The 7,913-nt window shown below is 42.9% G+C and overlaps 1 non-coding gene across 1 annotated transcript; it reads left to right on the top strand.

The window, feature by feature from the left end:
- Positions 1-605: 605 nt before the first annotated feature.
- Positions 606-712, top strand: LOC136401936 (U6 spliceosomal RNA). The gene has a single exon (XR_010750859.1). It is a non-coding gene; the product is annotated as a U6 spliceosomal RNA (small nuclear RNA).
- The last annotated feature ends 7,201 nt before the right edge of the window (positions 713-7,913 follow it).

Raw genomic sequence — 7,913 nt, 5'->3', positions numbered from 1 at the left:
CACTTCCACAAAGTTATCCCTTTAACTCCTCAAACATGATCAACTCAATACCAGAACCCCATTGTGAAGATCTAATTCCTGGTGCAACTTCAGTATCAATTATTGTATCAGTCAGAGTGCCAGTAATAAACAGTTTGTGTGTTCAAATTAAAATAATTTTGACTGACTGGTGGTGGCACAGTGATAAAGCATCGACTTGAAACACTGAGGTCCTTGGGGTTCCAGCTTGAGGATGGGCTCATTGGCTTGAGCCCAAAGTTCACTGGCTTGAAGCTCAAGGTCACTGGCTTGAGCAAGGCGTCACTGGCATGGCTGGTGGCCCCTAGTAAAGGCACATATGAGAAGCAATCAATGAACTAGAGTGAAGCAACTACAAGTTGATGCTTCTCATCTCCTCCCTTCAAAAAAATAAAAGAAAGAAAAGATAAATAAATAAATAATAATAATACTTAATAAAAATAAAAAATAGAATAATTTTAAAAGGGAACTATTTGCAATGGTCTGGATGGGTATAGGGAAATCAGAAGAGAGAAGGCACTAACCAAGGGCTAGTAGCAGCTGAGGAGGAGGGCCATGTGGAGAAGCATTAGTTCAGAGAAGCAGTCATGCTCGCTTCTGCAGCACACATACTAAAACTGGAACGATACAGAGAAGATTAGCATGGCTCCTGCACAAGGATAACAAGCAAATTTGTGAAGCTTTCTATATTTAAAAAAAAGAAAAGAAAGAGAGAAGCACTGACCTTCAATCAAGAGACTCAGACAGCCTGTGGCAACACCACAGAGAGGGAGCTAAGGGAATAAACACCTTCAACTCTCTCTCCGCCCTTTCCCAATCTCTCGCCAGGGATCCCCAGTAGCCAAACCCAAGTGGAAGTCAGAGGCAAGTGATCCAGTAGCTACAGTCAACCAAGTCAGCCTCCTGGGTGGACAGTGTGTGTGTGTGTGTGTGTGTGTGTGTGTGTGTGTGTGTGTGTGTGTGTGTGTGTATGGATCTGGAAGGGAAAATGTAAGATCTCCAGCATGATGGGAAAGACTTTGAGTTTAGTTCTAGACACATATGCTTGTGCTATCTAAGCAGAGTTTAAAACAGGCAGCTGAGTGGCTCTGGAGATTGAAGAAAAGTCTGGGCAGTCGTACACACCTGAGAGCTCACAGCATGAAGATGTGACCATGCAAGGAGATCAGTTGACTGAGTCGGAGGGTGTAGAGTGAGAAGTGAAGAGGAGCCAAGGTCGAGCCTGAGCAGTTCCAACATTTTAAGATCAAGTAGAAGAGGCAAATTTGGCAGAGTGACAGAGATATGTAGCCACAGATGTGGGAAGAAAACCAGAAGAAAGCAGGAGCTTGGATACCAAGAACATATATGATAGTTTTTCTCAAAAAGAAGGAAGGGTCAGCTTAGTTAAAGTCCACTGAGAGGTCACCTAACATAAAGACTGAGGAGTATCCATGTGATTTAGGGGCATGGAGGTCACTAGATACTTTGAGAATAAATAGATTTAATAGAGAAGTAGGGGGAAAACCAGTTTGAGAAAGCCGACGAGTAAACAGGTGTTGAATAAGGGCAAACAGTGATTATGCACAACTCTTCCAACCAGTTGGTTGTGGAGGAAGGAGAGGAAAAGAGTAGAAGCATGAAGAAAAGTTGGGATCCAGAAATGGGATTTTACAGAATGGGAGTAACTAGAGCTTGTTTAGATGACAATTAAGAGAACAGATCAAAGATAGAAAAGGGGGATAATTGGCCACATACCTTTTTTGAGAAGGTCGTAACCCACGACATGAGAAAGAGAGCGGACATCTCTGAGAGGAGGGATGTCACTTCCATTTTGTCAGAAGGAAAGAACAAAGGATGAGCACATGTGCAAGTCGGTTTATAGGTGCAGATGGCAGGAAGTGAGATCATCCCCACCCAAGGGCCTCTATTTCATCTGTGAAAGGAGCAAAGACAGCTGCCACCAGTGACGGATGAGATGGGGACTAAGGCCTTGAGAAAATTGTTTGAAATGCTCATTTCAGAGACTGAAGCATGAGTGGGCAAGAGGACAGGGGGGTTTCCCAGGGTGGAGGTGGTTTGAGTCAGTGAGGATGATGACAGTGAAGACTGATCAGCTGGAGGACTTTCTTCTCCAGCTGTGCCTTGCTGCCTAGGAGAAGATGTGAAGAAGTTATGTTGTTGAGTTTTTTTCAGGATTGTATTTCCCCAGGCTAGTGCGATGAAAGGGCAAGATAGGCCAGTAAGCTTAAGACATTGGCAAGATAGTGATTGACATAATGGACCATGGAATGTAACATGGCTTCAAAGGCAAACAAAGACAGAGTGACTTGATGGATAAGGACATGTACAGGGGCCGGCTAAGGGCCTCAATAAGACGGGGGACAGTGGAGTGAATAAGCTGCTTAGACTAGACAGAATGAGAGAGTTGTAGTAAGAGTGGGAGATTTGATCAACGACAAGGTCTAAGGTATGACAGAGAAGTGGGTGCTGGAGGTTGTAGATTAAGGAATTTGAGAGGCCAGAGTATTGACTAGGTAATTCATGAATACAGTAACATCTCCTGGAAGGATGGTGGGTGGAGATGTAAAAGAATATTGTGGCCTAGAAGGCAAAGTCCTCGGGGAGTGAGAGGGAGTGTCTGGGAAGCCAGTGGATTGCAACAACGCCACCAGAAGCTCAGAGGGGCAGCCACTTTTCCAGGAATGTTTGGATGCTGCACCAGGGCCCCAGGAGCAGGCACTCCCATCTCCTTATCTTCGGTGTGCAGGGTGGTGAATAGTTGAGAGAGCTGCAAAAGAATTAAATTCAGGCAGAGACAGAGGTTCTCCAAGAGTCTGAGGCACCAAGAACCCTGCTGTGAGCGTGGGCAGCAGAAGTGACCAGGGATGAAGAGAAGAGGTTTCAACTTGAGTGTGTTTGGGTCACAGCTTGTGAAAGGAGTTGCCATTAGAAAGATTTCAAAATAAGTGTCTGGGTCCAGAAAGCATTATTCCTGCTTTTCAAAGGCATACACATAAGCCAATTCTAATTGTCCTTCACTCAATGGTGACCCTCTGTGTGTGGTCTGGCTGTAGAGAACAATGCTTAACCAGCAGTCTTGTCTCCATGCTCAGGACTGTACTTGGGGTTCCTGGGTCCCAGCTGCTGTTTGCTGAGTCTGGCATGGATTTTTACTTTTGTGTCCTTATTTCCTAGTGTGCCAAACATCATAGTTTGAAAAGAATTCCCCCACTAAGGATTGCTTTAGGCCAGTTTTCTCTGGATGTTTTTCTGTGTCTGCTTCTCACCACATCTTTCCGCAGCGTCTGGGCCATTGCCCTCCAGTGATTTCTCTGTGCGTTCTACCCCCACTTCATTTCTGCTTGGGTATCCACCTCTCATTTATTGCCTCAGGGTAATAAGTGAAGTCACGCCAGAGTGCCTGTAAGATCACCAGGTGACTGGCAGTGTGACCAATGCCCTTTAATAGTAAAAGAAATGATGCAGGACCTAACTTTTAAACTTGTTAGTTGTACCTTTGGTAGCTAAACCAAGTCTGCAGGTATTAATTAAGTAAAACAAGTCAGTATGTAAACAGTGAGACTGAACTTGCTGAGTTCCCTTTCACCAAAGAAAACAGCATTTTCACTTCATTGTGACTTAATTATTAATTCTTAGAATGCAAGCTGTGACCTCATCCTGACGAGTAGATCACAGGTGTGTGCCACTGTTTTCCTCACTCCCCAGGTACATTCCGTGCACCACAGTGGCTAGGCCAAACCAGAACACAAATCCAGTTGAGTGTGAAAACGCACTTAGCAAACTGGTTTCACAACACAACAGAATGACTAAGAGTAGTCATATAATTTATTGTCATTTAGATATTTTTTATAATTTGCTTATTTTTCATTTATATTTTTGATCAAAACTCTTCCCATAATTTTCAATTCAAGGTTCTCTTCCATTTTGTTTTGTTCTTATTGTTTTAAATTTTGTTATTGTTAGAGCCCTCAATACTTTCTGGGTGGTACTGTGTGTGAGTGGACTAACTCTATCATTGACCCTATGTTTATTGTCACTCATTACCTAAAATGCTTACACACTGTTTCAAACACAGAAATTGCTGCCTCTCAGACCCATTGGGAAGGGCTGGAGAAATGTCTGGTACTACAGACAGCCCCATGATTCAGGTAATGAGTTTCAACAGCACCTTCAGGCCCATCGGTTTACTCTTTAGTTACATAAAACAAACAAAAATGTAATTTACTGTTGCTGTGGGAGATTTAATTCTAAATTATCGAGATAATGTAACTCCAGAATCTCTCTGATATCAAAGAGATATTTTTTTTCTTTTTTTTGAGAAACTGAAGTTATAGTTACTTTCGCATATCTATTCTAAAATCCTATTGCTAGCATCTAAGATAAATACTTTTTCCCTTATAGGTACAACTTAAGTTGGCTGACTTGGACTAAATGAAGAACATATATTCCTTGCTTGAGGCATCTTCTTGCTTTTTCTTTCGCTTGCTCTATGTCAACTAGTCTACATATATGGCCCGTGCCCCAGCAGCGTGTTTAAAACTCAAGCTTAAGATAAAAGCTCTGTGGAGAAGAGCAGAACAGGGCAGGAGAGAACATGGATCCCTGCTGACATCATTAAGCTGCTGACTCAACCAACCCTGGAGACAAACCTACCTCTGGAATTTCAGGTGTGTGTGTGTGTGTGTGTGTGTGTGTGTATGTGTGTGTGCGCGTGTGTGCGTGTGTGTGTGTGTGTGTGTGTGTGTTTGCCAAGAAAAGCATTGTAGGTGCTGTAGATACTCACATGCACCTCACCCATGTGACTAAGGAGGGCCCAGCAGGAATCTGAGTCACTGAGGCTAACTCCTGTCAATATTTTCTTCATTCCACTCACTAGACCTGATTCTGATAAGGGGTAATTGGTGCTTTGAGTTAACTTTCCTTTGTTTCTTCCCCCAACCTTCATCCCATGTTCTCTCGCTCTCAAAAATCATTGTTAGTCTCCATCTAAAGAAAACATTTCTTTCAGACTGAATTAAATCTGAAGTCAAATCCACCTAATACTTCCAAAATGTGTGAAGAACCCACCGCAGGGTGGCCTGAAAGAGAATGGCCATCGGTAGGAGGAGTGGCCTAGAGTCGTTTCCTAGAGCCAACCAAATTCCGAGAAGAAAGCGCTGGGATTCTGCCAGCACCAGCACTAGTTCTGAGTATTCGTGTCCTTAATTCAGGCCTCATTGTACCTTTAGAAGTTCCCCTGCATCTTGTAGTAAATGGGTAAGGCTGGGTTGAGGTCAAAGACATCTAGATGGCTGAAATTATGCTATTTGGGATTTGCTGCGATTACTGGTTTTGACCAAATTTGAAAAATTTTCAGCCAACATTTCTTCAAATACTTTTTCTATTTCATTCTCTCTTTCAAGAATTCTTCTGGGACTCTCATTTCATGTACGTTAGATTGCTTGATAGTATCTAACCAATCATTGAGACCCTGTTCTTTTTCTTTTAATCGTTCTTCTTCTCCTTGTTTGAATAATACCTATTGTCTTTGAGTTCTCTGGTAAGTTCGTATGTTGTATTCATTGTACTGTTATTTTCTAACCAATGAGTTTTCAATTTCAGATATTGTATTTTTTAGTTCCAGGATTTCTATTTAGTTCTTTTCTGAAGTTTTCACATCTCTCTTGAAAGTTTCCATCTCTTTACCTTCTATGTCCATATTTTCATCTAGATTCTTCAACATATTTACCATAGATATTCTATGTTTATTCTAACATCTGAGTCCTATGTGACTCTGTATTTATCGACTATTGTTTCTCTCTGCTATGGGATGCATTTTCTTGCTTTGCGCACTTAGTAATATTTTTTTTATATATTGAGCTTTATGGAAAATAAATTAAAGAGATTTTGGATTCTGCTATCTTCCTCAGAAGAAAAATGAGATTTTTTACAGCAAGCAGTTAAATTATTCACATATTATTTCAATCCTATGGAGCAACATCATCCAATAGTACTTCTTTGATGGACAGAAATGTTCTTTAATGTGTGAAGTCCAATATAATAATCATTTACCACTATAAGCATTTGATATATGGCTTGGAAAGTACATTTTGAAGTATATTTAATTTTAATTAAATTTCAAAGACTACATGTACCTAGAGGTTATAGTATTAAATAGCACAGCTATGAAGACTTGGTTTTAGACTGTTAGGACAAGGTCTATTTTGGTTTTGCCTTTATTCCTAGAGCAGAGCCTTTAGTCCTGGAAAGTAATCCTTACTCCTAAACTGTGCCCTTTTGCGGTCTCAATAGAAAGTTGTAGGTGTTTACCATGCCTCCCTAATTGAATAGGAGTTGAACTCTAACCTTCCTCTCCCAACACAAGGCAGCAGCTGTTTCAGCATTCCAGCTGTTGCTTCCCCAGGCTCCCTGTGCCTCCCCTCTGCAAATGCACAGATCAGGAGTCAGCGGGGGATCTGAGGGAAGTTTGTGTACAGATCTGGGAACTTCCCATCTGAGGCTCCCCTTTTCCTGGGATGCTCTCCCCTCAATTTCCAGTTGCTGTGGAAACCCCAAACTCCAGCTACTGACTCCTCAGCCCAGTAGAACTGCCACTTTCTGTCTGAGCCCCGTCTCCATCCACCATAGGAAGTGGATAGTGCTCTCAGAGGAAAAGCCTGACCAATCACTCAGCATGACTGCTGTTCTTCAAGGGTCATAGCTTCTTCAGTTTTTGTTTGCGGAACCAAACCATTTTGGTTGCTCTCCAGGACTTTAAAATGTGTTTTACTGTTATTATTCTGGTTAGGGTTCAGAATTTATAATTGTCTTTGGCGGTAAGATTAATCAGATACAATTTACTCTGCTGTTATCAAAGTTGGAACTGATCTGAATGGCCAAGCTAGACACCAAACTGTTCTCCTTTCCTCCCAGCACACCCCCCACGCCTCTCTGCACCAGAGGAGCTCAGGGTCTGCCGAACGGATGCTGAAAACTGAAAACCCTCTTGAAGGAGTGAGTCATACTTTGAAGCATTGTTAGGTATTCAGAATTTGCAATAGATGATCTTTCCATGAAAAGCAGATCTTGATACGGGTTAATGAGACTAAACAAGAGGTTCCTGAGTATTTCCATATTCTGACTGCAAATGGCAGAAAACTTGTCACAATGTTGGCTTAAGAAAAAGAATTTAGTGACAAGCCGCTGTTAAAATTCCATGGTAAGACTGGCTCTAAGGCATAGCTGGATTTAGGGCTCAGATGGTATCACCAAACATACTTTTTTAACCCCCCACCCTGCCCTGTCCCAGCTTTCAGACCACTCATTGCATTGATAGAGCTAATCCCTGCTGCCTGTGGCTGCAAGAGGAGGTAGCAGCTTCAGCCATGTGCCGCCTGGGTGTCCGGTCCAGAGAAGAAAGTTAGAGCCTATTTTTCAGAAGCACCCACAAAACTCTCACTGCTTCTCCTAGGTTCTCCCTGCGTGGTGTGCTCATCTCTGGACCCATAATGTGACCATGAAATAAGATGAAATGAGTGGCCTAAGGCTGGCTCACCTGCTTCACCCCACAGTCAGAGGGCTGTCAGTCTCACCGGACCCTCACTGACTGAGAGGAGGGACAGGGGCAGACCACCTGATCAGTATCTGGGTTCTTATTCAGGGACAAAAACAACAGAAGCCCGCTAAGAAGATTATTAGAGTAGACTGAGACTGAGGGACCTGGAGGGAGTTAAAGGGTACAAACTAGGGAAGCAGGGAACCTGAAAGAGAAACGCTGCCTCCTTCCCCACCGAGCCCCTCTGCCCGGGCTGCTGGCGGCAGGTGCGCGCTGTATCACGGCTTCACGGTTAGCTCCTTGGGCACCTAACCGTGAAATCTATGAAATTTAGATACTACAGCAGCATCTTTCAAAG

This window comes from Saccopteryx leptura, chromosome 3 (genome assembly GCF_036850995.1).
Source record: "Saccopteryx leptura isolate mSacLep1 chromosome 3, mSacLep1_pri_phased_curated, whole genome shotgun sequence".
NCBI classification, from domain to species: Eukaryota; Metazoa; Chordata; class Mammalia; order Chiroptera; family Emballonuridae; genus Saccopteryx; species Saccopteryx leptura.
The sequence above is the reverse complement of the archived record's forward strand: the minus strand, read 5'-3'. Positions and strand labels throughout refer to the sequence as shown.